At 34.2% G+C, this 16,267-nt stretch overlaps 1 non-coding gene across 1 annotated transcript; it reads left to right on the plus strand.

Annotated features, from left to right (window-relative positions):
- Window positions 1–10,719: 10,719 nt before the first annotated feature.
- LOC133820254 (small nucleolar RNA R71) lies at window positions 10,720–10,826 on the plus strand. Its single transcript, XR_009886678.1, has one exon. It is a non-coding gene; the product is annotated as a small nucleolar RNA R71 (small nucleolar RNA).
- The last annotated feature ends 5,441 nt before the right edge of the window (window positions 10,827–16,267 follow it).

Consider the following 16,267-nt stretch of genomic DNA (forward strand, 5'->3'; position numbering starts at 1 on the left):
GAATACCATTGTATTTATATGCAAAGGCCCCTAATTTTATAAAAATAACATTTTATATATATATATATTGTAAAATTATCAAAATTTGAGGAGAAGTCTGAAATGAGCAGAGTTTGACTTTTTGACTGACGCGACCAATAGGAGCGCGACAAGTGGCGCGCGCAGGAGTTGGCAGGCAGTTGGGCTGGCATGTGGGTCGGACGGCTGGGCTCTTGGGTCAAGGAGGCGGGTCAGACGGCTAGATCTGGAAGCGCTGCATGGTGTGTTGGGGCCACCCCATGTGGCAGGTGCAGGAGAGCGGAAGAGGAAGTGGGCTGGACTGCTCTCTTAGGTCTTTTTCTTTCAATTTTGCCATTTTTTCTATTCTTATTTCAGATTTAATTCTTTTCTTTTCTCTTCATTTCAAAGTACCAAAATACATTTTATTTCCTAAAAAATAACAACAAATTAAATCTCAATCAAATATTTTTATTTATAAAATAAATCATATTAATTCCATGAAAATATTAATTAAACTTAGTTTATTTTGACCATTAAAATCAATTAAAATGCATTTTCCACCACTAATCATAACCCCCAACCAGCTTATTGCTAGTCCTTAGCAATTCAAGCGGAGAACAAAATTGTCAATTTGAATAACCAAGTCAAACCAAGCAAAATCATCTAAAGCATTTTCAAGATATCAACAAGAAATCAGAAATTACTATCTAAGATACTTCAGTTGCAATTCCAGAATTGTGTGTGTGCACCAAACCATATTCATTTTTATCGCATGTCCTAACACAAATAGTATTAAAAAATCTCAAAAGTATAAAGGTATCAACTCCAAATTTCTCACGAGCTTTGAAAGTATTTTTATGGGAAGGATAACACTCTTGGAGTTGGAAATGTAACGGTTAATGCTCAACTTGAGAGAAGGTAAACTTTTTAGGACAAATAATTTGAACAAGTATTGATTACAAGATAGTCATATCAACTTATTGGAAAAATTGAAATGACAAACAACCTTTGGGATATACAAGAGAATACTTATTGAATAAAGAGCCAACTAACTAGAACGGAAAATAAGAAAATGAAACTATTAATAATAATATTTTTTTTATATATATATGTATTATTAAAGAATACAATTACACAAAAAAAAAAAAATACTACTAGAAAGATTTTTTTAAAGAGGATTACAGAATAATAAAGGAAAGTGTTGTTGTTGTTCTTTTTTTCATTTTTTTTGTATTTTGTTTTTCTTCTTCTTTATTGTTTTTTGACAAGAGGCAACACAAAACTAAAAAGAAATTACAAATAAAATAAAATAAATAGAATACAAATTTAAAATTTATTACAAAGGCTCATTCTTTTATGGAAAATATCCCTCTAGTAAATGTCATGTTTTAAATTCCAAAAATGTGACTTTACCAACTCAAATGATCAATAAAAGTTTAAAAAATTGTTTTCTCAACTCTCACAACTCACCAAGAAATGAAAAACTTTAAACTTGAAATTTTTCTCAACTATTTGTGTCAACAACCATTTTACCACATGTTTGGAAAGTGCACAAAAGAACTCTGGAAATTACTTCTTAATAGCTAAACATCGTAAAAATTGACTGAAACCAACAAGTTGTACTCATGCTCGGATAATTTTGAGAAAATTTGACTTAAAAAATTAATAAGAGAATAAGATTCTCCAAATGAATGCTAATGAATGCTCACCACCCCCAACCAAAAACCAGACAGTGTCCTCAATGTCAAAATGAATACTCAATGAAAAAGATAGGGAAAGAGAACACCTGGATGATGATAATGTCCATGAGGCGAGAGCGAAAATAACATGATAACAATACCCCAAAACAAACAAAAGAGAAAAATGAAAAATACACAAAAATAAAAGAAAGACAGATAGATAAAAATAAAAGAAACACAAACAAACCATTTAGAATTCAGAGTGTATAAATTAGGTCCTTAAGAATGACCTCTTCAACGTGACTCACACTCTCAATGTAATGCTTTAGTCTTTGGCCATTGACTCTAAAAATTCTCCCATCGGTTGGGTCCTCGACCTCAATAGAACCGTTGGGAAATACTTGTTTCACCACAAATGGACCAGGCCACAGAGATCGCAATTTACCGAGGTGCAAGTGTAAACGAGAAACATACAGATGCACTTTCTGATTCGGCTCAAAGTGATTTCGCAAGATCTCGTGAGTGACTTTCAACTTCGCTTTATAGATCCTGGAATTGTCATATGCATCCTTTCTTAACTCCTCAATTTTAGACAATTGGAGTTTGCAATTGATACCTGCGGCATTAAGATCAAAGTTGAGGGCCTTGATAGCCCAACAAGCTTTATGCTTGAGCTCGACAGGTAGATGACATGCTTTTCCAAAGAAAAGCCGATAGGGAGACATCCCAAGAGGGGATTTGAAAGTAATGCGGTATGCCCAAAGAGCGTCTAGAAGATGTGTAGACCAATCTTTGCTGTCGTGATTTACTGTCTTTTCCAGAATGTGTTTTATCTCCTTATTGGCTAACTCAGCTTGCCCATTAGTCTGTGGATGATAGGTATTTGAAACTTTATGAAGTACACCGTACTTACGTATAAGAGCCTCAAAATTTATGTTGCAAAAGTGCGTGCCTTGATCATTGATGATAGCGCGAGGAGTATCGAACCTTGATAACACATTTTCCCTCAAGAATTTGACAACTGTAGTGTTATCATTGGTTCAACGGGTCAACCTCGACCCATTTTGAAACATAATCCTTAGCTAAAATAATGTAAAGGTAGCCAAAAGAAGGTGGAAATGGTCCCATAAAATCTATCCCCCAACAATCAAATATTTTGATAACAAGAATTGGGTTCAAGGGCATCATGTGCCGATGGGCAAGGAACCTAACTTTTGGCACCTTATACACGAACAACATAAATCATTGGTGTCTTTAAACAAAGTGGGCTAGTAAAGACCACATTGTAAGATTTTTGCAGCAGTTTTCTTCACAGAAAAATGACCACCACAAGAATCATTGTGGCAAAAATTCAACACACTAGACACCTCATCGTCATGGATGCATCTTCACATGATTTGGTCAAGGCAATACTTGAATAAGTATGGGTCACCCCAAAAGAAATTGCGCACCTCGACTAGAAATTTGCCTTTATCTTGTGAACTCCACTCAGAAGGAAGTTCATCTGTTACTAAGTAATTAACAATGTGTGCATACCACGGTAGCTTAGTAACAGAAATCAATTGTTCATTGAGGAAATCATCATGAATAGGTGGACCATCAGTAGGATCACTGAATTCAAGTCGGGACAAGTGGTCTGCGACAACATTTTCAACACCTTTCTTGTCTTTGATCAAATTCTTGCAAGAGAAGGATCCACCGTATTAATTGTGCCTTAGCATCCTTTTTGGAAATGAGATACTTTAGGGCGGAGTGATATGTGAAGATTGTAATAGGGACCCAATAAGATAAGCTCATAATTTTTCAACATCAAATGCCACTGCAAGAAACTCTTTTTCAGTAGTGGAATAGTTCATTTGAGCACTATTGGGAGTTCCACTTGCATAATAGAAAACAAAGGGTTTCCCCTCCCTTCGTTGTCCTAACATGGCTTCCACAAAAAATTTGCTAGCGTCACACATAATTTCGAAAGGAAGATTCCAATCGGGTGATTGAATTATGGGAGTGGAAGTGAGTGAGGTTACAAGTGTTCGGAATGAATCCTCACACTTTGGTGTCCATTGAAAGATGGCATCTTTGTCTAGGAGGTTGCACAATGGACGAGAAATCATTGAAAAGTTTTGTATGAACCTCCGATAAAAACCAGCATGACCAAGAAATGACCTAATGACTTTGACAGTCTTATGGGTAGGCAATTTCAAGATAAGGTCAATTTTAGATTGGTCAACCTCAATCCCTCTTTTAGAAACAATGTGCCTAAGACTATGCCGGAAGATACCATGAAATGACACTTCTCCCAGTTAAGCACAAGGCCCTTCTCAATGCATCGTTTTAAAATAGATTCAAGGTTGAGAAGGCAAGTATCAAAAGATTTTTCAAAGACGGTTAAGCATCCATGAATACTTCCATATATTTTTCAATCATGTCACTGAAGATACTCATCATGCATCTTTGGAAAGTAGCTGGTGCATTACACAACCCAAATGGTATATGCCTGAAAGCATAAGTGTCAAAAGGACAAGTGAAAGTGGTCTTATCTTTATCCTCTAACGCAATCTCGATTTGATAATAGCCTGAATAACCATCAAGAAAGCAATAGAAATGATGACCAACTACACGCTCAAGGATTTGATCAATGAATGAGAGCGGAAAATGATCTTTGTGGGAGGCGGCATTTAATTTTCTATAATCAATGCACATGCGCTATCCTGTCACAGTTCTTGTGGGGACAAGGGCCCCTTTTTCATTTTGACCAACGGTGACACCCAATTTCTTGGGTACTAGCTGAGTGGAACTAACCCATTTGTTGTCAGCCACTGGATAAATGACACCAGCGTCTAGCAATTTCAGAACTTCCTTTTTCACAACTTCTTTCATTGTGGGGTTAAGCTTCCTTTGAGGATCTCTTCGAGGGATAGCCTCGTCCTCCAGATTGATTCGATGGGAGAAAATTAAAAGGCTAATACCTTTGATATCAGCAAGCGTCCAACCTATCACGAATTTATGCATTCGTAGTAGCTCGAGTAACTACAACTCTTGAGAATTTTTAAGGTTGGGTGAGATGATGACAGGAAAGGTTTCACCGTCTCCCAAGAAGACATGTTTTAAACCCTCAGGTAGTTGGGTCAATTGAACCATTGGAATATCTTCAACTGAAGTTTTTGGCTGTGCCCTCTCACGAGGTAACTCTTCAAAGCGAGGTTGCCAAAACTTAGTCCTTCTATTGTGTGAGTCTATGTGATCTGACATTTCAAGATTAGATTCAATAGAACTAGGACCTTCATCGTCAAACAAAAGGAGGAGTTCATCAAGATTATCGAAGTTGCTTCGCAATTGAACCTCCTTGGGAATCAAAGTGTTAATCATGAATGTTTGATAACATTCATCATCTTCTCGGGGTTGTTTCCCAATGTGGAAGATATTGACTTCAAGAGTCATATTTCCAAATGAAATTTTCATTAAACCATTTCTACAATTTATGAGAGCATTGGCAGTAGCAAGGAAAGGTCTTCCAAGGATAATAGGAATTTTTTACTCCATGTTTACCACAGATTGGGTATTAAGAACAAGAAAGTCCACAGAGTAATATTTTTTTTTCAATTTGAACTAAAACATCCTCGACAATTCCCCTAGGCTTTTTGGTGGAGCGGTCAGCAAGCTGTAGCACAACAAATGTTAGCTTCATTTCTCAAAGACCGAGTTGAGAGTACACAGAGTAAGGCATGAGATTTACACTCGCGCCAATATCAAGTAAAGCTTGGTTGACTTCATGAGTCCCAATTCGACAAGAAATGGTTGGACAACCTGGATCTTTGTATTTCAACGGTATCTTTTGTTCAATCACTGCAGTCACTTGCTCAGTCAAGAAAGCAGTCTTCTTGACATGATGCTTCCTTTTCGCAGTGCATAGATCCTTGATGATTTTTGCATAAGTCAACACTTGTTTTATGATGTGAAGCAAATGAAGATTAATCTTCAATTGTGTCAAGTGCTCAAAGATTTCCGCTCGGTTATCAGTAATTTTCCCAACAGGTTTCAAAGCCTGATGGAATGGAACTTTTGTAGAAGCATTGGGTGGTGCACTCACAGGAATATCATTTGGAGTGCTTGAAGTAGTGGTCTTAATGGATGGACCTTCTAAAGTTTTACTACTTCTAGTTGTGATGGCATTAACCTCCTTCACGTTTTGATCGTTGGAGTTGGAGGATTGGGTCATATGTTGCCCTTGTGCATTGAATAAAGGTTGCGAATGAATTTTTCCTTTTTCAGAAATAGCCAAGGATCTAGTCAATTTTGAAAATTGACTTTTCATTTCCTTGATTTCTTCCATCATTTGGCGATTTAGTTTGGATTGTTCCTCTATGAATGTATGAAGGGTGTTCTAAATAGAATTCCTTTGAACATTGTATTGAGGCATAGAATATGCTTTTTGTGGTTGAGCTTGATGATCGTTTCTCCATTGGTTTCCAGACGATTGAGCTTGGTTGGAATCTCTCCAACTGAAATTTGGGTGGTTTCTCCAACCAGGGTTGTGCGTATGAGAGAATGGCTTGTTATATGCCCTTAAGGCATTGCATTGCTCCTCATAAACCCCCCTCATTTCATTAAAAGCTAAACAGTCCTTAGCTAAATGCTTCATCCCTCCACAAACAAAGCACGGTTCTTGTGGTTTCGCTTGAGCAATCATGTGCGGTTTTTGGCCATTTTTTGTCATTAAGACCTCAAACAGCTTTTTCAAAGCTTCGAGTTGGGCCTTAATGTAGAGTCTTAGAATGTTTACTTAGCTAGCTAGATAGTTAGTAGTAGTTTGTAGTATTTTAGATTTCGTGGATTTTGGTTCAAACCGGGACCTAGTAGGACACTCGTAGCAATAGTTATGGATTTTATAAGTTTAACCTATAGTTTAGAAATATTAATTATAACATAAGGTTTGATTAGTATTTTTGGTCATAGAAATATTTTAATTATAACCTAAGGTTTAGATAGAACCATTAAGAGCATGACACTTGTCATAATCATGTTTATTTAAGGAGTTAATTATACTTTAAATAAAAGAAAGTTTTAGAAACTCTAGAATCTTCCAGAACCATTAAGAACACGACACTTGTCACAATCTTGTTTATTTGAGGATTTAAGCAATTTTAAATGGATAATTCAATGATAGAAGTTTCTAAGTGTTCTAGACCCTTCCAAACCTTGCTGGAATCATGTATTACTCAGTCAAACCTGATTAATCAACTCTAATTATCCTAAATTCGTGCAAAAATGCATTTAAATTATCTACGTATGCCGATATATTGCAGCCTTAGAGGCGATATATCGCAACACGGGAGACACAAAAAACATGTTGACTTCGCACGAACGAAACCACGAACACTCAGGATATAGGGTTAGGCGATATATCGCCTAGGGTGGGCGATATATCGGCCTTAGGTGCAGTTTTTTTGAACTTCGTAGAATCCGAGCTTGATTCATCCCTTAACCTCTTGACTTGCCTCTGAACGTTTTTGACCGAGTCTTAAGCATCTGTTGACAGAATATTCAATCATTTTTCATTTAATATTCATTATTTTATTCAAGCCAAAAAGAAGATATTTTCATTCCTTGAACTCTATAAATAGGACCTAGTACTCAACCATTTTTCTTCATTCTTCAAGCTGTGTTCAGAGCCTTCAAGTTGCTAGGATTTCTATAGAGTGATACACTTGGGTTTTGGGGATAAAAGCTTTATCATCTTAAGCTTTATAAACACTTGGGTAGTGAGATAAAGTGTGTTTTCGATATTGAAGTGTAGATCGGTAATAGTTCATCTAAGGTAATATTATTCATAAGTTCTATTCTTTATGATTCCTTAGTTTTCCTTAAGTTTCTTTCAAATCCTAACTTCTGTTTATTGTTTTGTGGTTAGGTGTTTAAGTTCTTTAATCTAAGGTTCTTCTCAGTAAGTTTCCTCTTTGATGGTTTAGTTTCCTTTTCATCTATTTTCTTTAGAAACTCACCATTCTTACTTTTGGTTTTAGGAGTGTTCTAATCCCGCTCTTGTTCTCAAATATCCCGGTTTTGGTAAGGAAAATATGATAGAATTTATATGTTTATATGATATGTTATGCTTATGTTATGTTATGTTATGTTACGTTTACGTTATGTATAGTATGTTTATGGTCCTTGGGCACATGACTTGTTTAGCTAGCAAGCCCTGATAATTTATGGGCATATGACTTGCTTGGCTAGCAAGCCCCACAAGTCTATGGGCATATAACTTGCTTAGTTAACAATCCCCAAGAAGTATGATGGCCATTGTAGTCTTATATGATATATGTTTTATAGTATATGTTTATGGTATAGTCTTATGTATATGATTTACGTTATATGTTGTTAGTAGATTTTCCTTGCTGGGCATTAGGCTCACTCCTTTATTTTTTTTAGTGTGATGCAGGAAGCTAGATACAGAGGCGTAAGGATTTTTGGTGGCTTGACTTGTGTATTGAGGATGAATGGAATGAATGGGTTGCGAGTCGATCGAGGATGACGTTTATTTTAGTTTTTGAATTGTATTTTCTTTTGTAATTCCACATTTAGTTTTGAACAAATGATTTAAAGTTATGTTTTATGTTTTATTAAACAATGGGTACCCATACCACATTTTATAATTTATATTGTAATTTGCACAACATTTTGAGTTTTAATAAAGTTATTATTATTTCTTATGTATGTTTTCTTCAAAGTAGTAGCTATGTCTAGTAGTTTTTAATGGCCCAGGGTCTTAGAAAACACTATCATCTTCTCGAAGTTGATAGATCCTAGATGGTTTGTGTCAGTTGGTCCTATTAGTAGCACTTGAACCAGTCCAGGTGTGAGATGTTTTTGTGGTTTCTTTGAGATATTCAAGAGCATCATCTGGCTCTTTGTAGCATCCCAGAGTTTTACTTAGCTAGCTGTAGAAGCTGTAGAATTTTAGTTTTCGTGGATATTGGTCAAAGTCGGGATTTAGTTGGAAACTCATAGAAATAGTTATGGATTTTATAAGTTTAACCTATGGTTTAGAAATATTAATTTTATCATAAGGTTTGATTAATGAATATAGTCCTGAGAATATTATTTATTATAACCTAAGGTTTAGATAGATTAAATAAGAGCGTGACACTTGTCACAAGCATGTTTATTAATGATTTAAGTATTTTTGATGAATAGTTTAATTAAAAGAAAGATCTAGAAGCTCTAGAACATTCCATCATCTGTTAGGATCATGTTTTACTCAGTCAAAGTAGTTTTTAATCAATTTCAAATTATCCTGAAAAGTGCAAAAACGTATTTGAAATATCAGCGTGTGCCGATATCACAGCTATAAGGGTCGATATATCGCCTATAATTGATACGGAAAACACATTGACTTCGCATGAACGAAACCACAGACCCTCGATATCATGGTAGGGGTGATATATCGCCTACCCTAGGCAATATATCAGCTCCAATGACCAATTTTTGAAATTTTGTAGAATTCTGAACTAGAAACAACCTTCAACAACCTTGGCTCGATCCTGAACGTTTTTGACCGAGATCTGGGCATCTGTTGAACATATAATTCAGATTTATTCATTTTTAATCATTTATTTATTCATTTTAAAGGGAGTTATTTTCACTCCTTGAACTCTATAAATAGGACCCTTCACTCAACCATTTTTATCATCTCTCAAGCACAGTTCAGAGCCTCCAAGCTGCTAAGTTCATTCTAGGGAGAAACACTAGGGTTTTGGGGTTAAAGCTTTCAAATCTAAAGCTTTTCTAAACACTTGGGAAGTAAGTTTTTGTCTAATTTCGTTGTTCAATGTATAGATCAAGGTTTTAAGCTATCCAAGGTATTCATTACCTTCAGGTTTAGTTCACTATAGTTTCTATTATTCTTTTATTTTTCTTCAAATCCTAACTTGTGATAGTGACTTTTGGTTAGGTGTTCAATTCCTTTGAAACATAAGGTTTTCGGTAAGTTCTTATCTCAATGGTTTAGATCTTTTCTTCAACTTCATATCTTTAGAAACTTATGGTTTCTTATGTTTGGTTTCAGGAGTTTCAATCCCGCTCTTGTCTCCAATATTCCAGTTTTTTGGTAAGGAAACTTAGATAGTTTAGTATTATGACTTAGTTTATGTAGTTTATGATATAGTTTATGTTTGTATGACCTAACATTTCAGGTACAATAAATGGGTAAGTGTGTCTGGACCTAAGGTGTCCAATGATGTATGAAGGACTATGTCCGGTAGGCTGGGTTGCCAAAACTTTATGACGGACCTAAGTGATGTCCGGTGTATAACGGACTTATGTCCGGGGCTTAATTGCCACCCCTGTATAAACACTTATCTTTTTATTATATCTGACTTGTTATTATGACTCATAGTTACGATTATGATTATGACTTATGACTTAGAGTATGATTTATGATTTATGATCTATGACCTATGATTTATGACTATGATATGATTTAGGTTATGATATGACCTAGGATTTATTGTTGTGTGATTAGTATAAATACGTTTGTTTATGACTTTGGTTTAATTTATGATATGTTTGATTATATGACTAACTCTTGTTTGTATTTTCCTTACTGGGCTTAGAAACTCACCCCTTATGATGTTGTTATTTAAGGAAATTAAGGGTAGAAAGGCCGATGGAGAGTGGAACCTAAGAGCTTCGTGATGTACTCGTGGGGACCATATAGTCAAGGAAGATCAAGCGGGCCTATTTTTTTTTATTAAAACAAGTTTATTTTGAATTTTTATTTAAATGTTGCTCATTTTTGTGTTAAAGACAATAATTTTATTTTTTTTGTAAAAACCATGGATCCATGTATTTATTTTCAAGTTTTTATTCAATAAATGAGCAATATTTATGAATTATGATCCAACACTGTGTTCTCGGTAATCTATGAGAAATTAGGGCGTTGCACTCTTTTTCGTGGAATTCATCATTGCATAACATTTCTACAAATTGGCGTTCACGACTTGTGAGGACTTCATAGAAGTAACTATCCAAACACCAGTTCTCATAGCCATGGTGAGGGCACTGCTTTAACAGATATTTGAATCTTTTCCAGACTTAATAAAACATTTCATTGTCTTTTTGGGCAAATATGGAAATTTGTCGTTTTAGACTGTTGGTCTTATGGCTAGGGTAGTGTTTCAAAAAGAAAGATTTGGTAATTTCCTCTCATGTTCCAATAGATCTAAGTCTCAAAGAGTATAACCAACTTTTGGCTTTGTCCTTCAAGGAGAAGGGGAAGAACTTTAGTCGCACAAAATTGACATTTTCAGCTTGGTTATAGAATGTGGCTACTACCTCCTCAAATTCTCTAATATGCACGTATGGACTTTTGTTTTCCATTCCATAAAATGTGGGCAAGAGTTGAATCATGCCAAGTTTAAAGTCTAATGCGGGCATATTAGGAGGTAATATAATACATGAAGGCATGGAAGTGCGAGTAGGATGGAGGTAGTCATTAAGAGTCCTTGGTTGGATTTCATCATTGTGAGCCATTGAAAATGGATTATTACCAACTAAGGTGTGTGGAGAAGCATGAATGGTGGAAGGGGTTTCAGAAGGAGTAGTAGATGAATTGGAAGAAGTTTCACTAAAAGTTTCGTGATGATTCATCCACTTTTGGAAATGAGAATTAAATCTATTTTATGAATTTTTTTTTTATATTTTTGTTAAACTTGTTCCCAGGTAGATTTAGAGGTTTTGGGGTGATCTCCAACGCCTTACTAGAACTCCCCGAGGTTACTGAGTAAGTATGGAGGATCACAAGTTAAACCTTTTCGACCAAATAACCTTCAAGCAGAGTAAAATTGCTTATTTTGATAGAACAAGCATGGTTTTCTTATAGTAATAAGTTCAAAAATGTCATAGTTCAAGGGTATACGCTCGAAATGTTCCTAGGCTGATTGGGAAGGTTGCCAAGATACCAATTTAGACCCACACTTGCCTAGACAGAACTCTCCGAGGTTCCCAGGTAAGTGTGAGGGGTAACGCTTCACAAACCTTATTTAACAACTAATCCTTCTAGACAGAACAATATTGGTTTTTACTATTTGTAATATTACAAAATTGTTCCCAATACTAAACGTTCTATGATTGAAATTTTATGAACAATTTTATACTTTTTTATGCTTTTTTTTTTTCAAGGAATAACTAATTCTAAGGAAGACCAAGGCAACAAGAATGAAAGGTCTAAACTAAGAAACCTAAAGCAACAAAATAGTCAACACAAAATAAAGAAAGAGAAATGGAGTGAAGATAAAATAACAAGCTTAATTTTTTTTTTACAAATATTTATTAAACTAAAATTTAAAAAATAAATAAAAAGAAATTAAGAAAGATGAATGAAATTAGAGTTAACTAACAAGAAAAAAAATTAATTATATATATTATTATATAATAATTTTTTTTACGTAACTAAAAAGAAAGGAGAAAAATATAATAAAAATAAATATATATTTTTGTTTTTATTTTCTTACCTTCTTCTTTTTTCTTATATGTATATTTATATATATAGTTTTTAATTTTTTTAACAATATTCAAATTAACTAAAAATTAGCAAATAAAAAGAATACAACACACAAATGAAAGAATACTATACTAACACAATATTTATACCAACAACAATACAAATAAAGTTACTAATATCTTGGGAAAAATCCCACTAAAACTCTTGAAAAACTACCTCCATGACAACGACACCAAAATTTGATTAACGCCCAAAACGTGCATTCACTAAGCGGTGGTTGTAGTAAAGATCGGGCGGTCGAGTCCACAAGGAGGTAACTAAGAGAAAAAATATTAGTAGAAAATAAACACAAGAGGTTAGTGAAAGATAATGAAAAGAGAAATAGATTTATAATTTTTGGTTTGGGAATTTGATCATAAAATAAAGCAAATAAAAATAAGATGTAATCCAAGATTAGAGAATAGAAATGCATCAAGAGTCACCCATATACATTGTTTAACTATTTAGATCTTTGATTCATAAAATTTACACAAACAAGTAGTTCACATCCCAGCTACTTAATTGGAGGATTTAACATTGAAGTGCATGCATGTTTCACAAAAATATATTTGAGCAAATATGTTCTTACTTTGGAAGCAATATGTTAATCTTATGAAAAATCTAAAAATGACACTATACCATTAGGTCATAATGGAATAAAAGATTGAACATAAAACTACGCATCAATATTATTTATACTAACTTTAAATACATAGAAAAAACATGACTAATACTATATATAATATTAGCAACAATAAATAAAGATGAAGAAGATGATAGAAGAACATAAATTACTCAAACGTATAAACTTTAAAGACACATATATTGAATAAAAAATATAAATAACATCAATTTGCATATGGGATCATCCCTAACCTTCCAAGGAAGATTAGGTCATTATGCACATCATTCTCACAAAAATTCTATAAAGAAATATGAGAAGAAAAGTGAGAGGAAATTTTACTATAGTTTCTTTACTCTAAAAATTATATACAAAACTAATGAAATGAACTCCTATTTATAGAGTCTCAAAAGGGATTAAAATGCAAAATAGAAATACAATCGGGGTTATAAATAAATAAAATATGATTATTTAAATCCAAATTATATTATTAATATTATTATTTATAGTGTTATCATTATTGTTATTTTGGTTTATGTTGTGCATGAAGGTGGAGTGTGAGAAAATTGGGAGAAAATGAGTGCTGATGGAGAGGAGATAGCTGAAATGAGCAAAGTTTGACTCTTTGACTGACGAGATAAATAGGAGCGCAACAAGTAGTGCACACAGGAGCTGGCGGGGCAGCTGGGCTGGTAGGCAGGTCGGACGGCTGGGCTTTTGTGCCGCGAACGCAGGTTGGGTCGAGGAGGCGGGTTGGACGACTGGAGTGGAGGCGCCACATGGCATGTTGTAGAGTCCAAGAACTTTACTTAGCTAATTGTTCAGTAGTATTATAGTATGTTTAGTATTATCTTTGTTACTGTGGATTTTTGGTTCAGACCGGGAATTATTTGGACACTCATAGTAGTACTTATAGATTTTCTAAGTTTAACCTATAGTTTAAGAATATTTAGTATAACCTAAGGTTTGATTAATGTGACTGATATTAAGGATTATATTTATTATATTATAAGGTTTAGACATCAACCAATAGGATTTTAAGCACATGTTATGAATGGTGATTAAGGATTTAGTATTTTTGAGGATTAAATTTAATAAGGAGTAAAGTTTGAATGTTATAGGGTCAGTCAGCAGCTTTGAATACGTTAAAGGCTTAGTCAAGGCTGTTTACTCCATTCAAACTTAGCTAAAAATGTGTAATTTCGTGTTTAAATATTCAGCGTATGCCGATATATCGCAGCTATAGGGGGCGATATATCGCAGCACGTAGATACGGAAAACACGAGACGATGCACAGTCGCCTCGGGCATACTGGCCCAGGTGATATATCGCCTACAGGGGGCAATATATCGCCTCCTCCAGCATGAATTCAAACTCTTTTGAATTCTTTTCCTTTCAGCCATTCAAACTTCTTCAAAAGTCCAGCATCTTTTGAACGAGTCTTCAGCCTCTGCTGAACGATTATTCAAATGATTTTCACCTAAAAAGCCATTATTTTTATTCAAGTAAAATCAAGATACTTTCATTCCCAAACTCTATAAATAGGACCTAGTACCCAGCCATTATTCACCTTTTGCTCTAAGTTCAGAAGCTGCTAGTGTTAAGTGAGTGTGAGAGTGTAAACACCTGGTTTGGGAAAATCATAAGCTTAAACATCATAAGCTTATCAAACACTTTGGGAAGTGAGGTTCTATAGTATTTCGGTTGAGGAGTAGATTGGTCTTTCAAGTCTTTGAGGTAACCAAAACTCTAGTTCATTTCTGTATTATGTTATTTTCTTTCTCATAGTCTTCTACTCAATCTCTAACCTTAATCTTCATTTTGGGTTAGGGAATCTAAGTTCTTGAGCACATAAGTTTCGGTAAGCATGTTTCTCAAATGGTTTAGTCTTTCCATCCCTTTCATTTCATCTTCTTTCTTCTTTAGACTCACTCTTTCTTATGGTTTTAGGAGTGTTCCAAAAAGTCCCAACTCAGTCCACACATCTCGGTAACTTTGGTAAGGAAAATAGGCTAGAATCAATATGTTATATGCTTATGTTATCTATGTTTTATGTTGTTAAATGTGTTATGATATGTATGCATGTATGTTTGTAGGCTTGGGCATATGATCCATATGACTAACAAGACCCCAAATGGGTTATGGGCATATGACCTACTTAGCTAGTAGGACCCCACTAATCCCATGGGCATATGCTTGTTTAGTCTATGGGACCCCAAGTAATAATGGCCATTATAATTAGTGTATGCTATATGTATTATGTTAAGTCTTTATGTTTCTTATAAAGTTATGTTTATGACTATGTGTTAGATTTTCCTTGCTGGGATAAAGTCTCATTTCTTTTTGTTTTATGTGCAGGAAAATAAGCTTTAGAGGCGGTAAGATTCGTGACGCTTAGAGGATGTGTATCGATGGTGAATGGAGTCAAGGGGCCGAGCGTTATTCGATTCGAGGATGTAGTTTCTGTTTTATGTCTTTTTACATGTATTTTCCGCACCATTTATGTAATGTCTTTTATTTTAAATCATGTTTTGTTTTTAAAGACAATGGGATCCCATATCCTTCTTAGTATTCTATTTATTTGTAAGTAACTCTTATTTTACAAGTTACTCAATAAAATTATGGTATTTTCGTAAAAATATAAGTTTTATGTATAGTTTCGTTAATGGTCCAAATAGTCTAGATTAGTGGGTCATTACACATGTTGGGGTCGCCATGTGGCAGGCACAAGAGAGAGGAAGAGGAAGTGGGCTAGGCTTCTCTCTTGGGCTTTTTTTCTTTCAATTTTGCCATTTTTTCTATTCTTCTTTCAGATTTAATTCTTTTTTTTTCCTCTTCATTTCAGAGTACCAAAATACATTTTATTTCCTACCAAATAACAACAAATTAAATCCTAATAAATTATTTTCATTTATAAAATAAATCATGTTAATTCCATGAAAATATTAATTAAACTTAATTTATTTTGACCATTAAATTCAATAAAAATGCATTTTCACCACTAATCAATTATGTTAAGATGTGATCTTATGACTTAGAAAATAATTATAATTTAGATTATTATTATAGTTAGTATTTATACAGATTTTAACATAGGATCAAGTTAGTATATAGTTTCTTTAAAGAAATAAGAATTTATAAAGAAATGCACACATATTTTTTGGTGATTTAAGAAGTGTATATGTGGCATCAAAATAAGTCAGATAAGGTTTGAATTTCCCATGCATAGCCGAAATTCCTTATAGATTAAATAGGTGTAATTTTTTCATGATGTAATAAATGAGTGACAAAGTTTAAATTAGAGAACCAAGTTGAAGACCAAACTAGTCATAGGGGTGTGGCATAGAATTAGGCTAGGTTTTGACTCATTTTTGAACTTACAAGATAGGTGTCACACTAAGCTTGAACTAAGTAACTAAGTTTGTGATA

This window comes from Humulus lupulus, chromosome 2 (assembly GCF_963169125.1).
Source record: "Humulus lupulus chromosome 2, drHumLupu1.1, whole genome shotgun sequence".
NCBI lineage: Eukaryota > Viridiplantae > Streptophyta > Magnoliopsida > Rosales > Cannabaceae > Humulus > Humulus lupulus.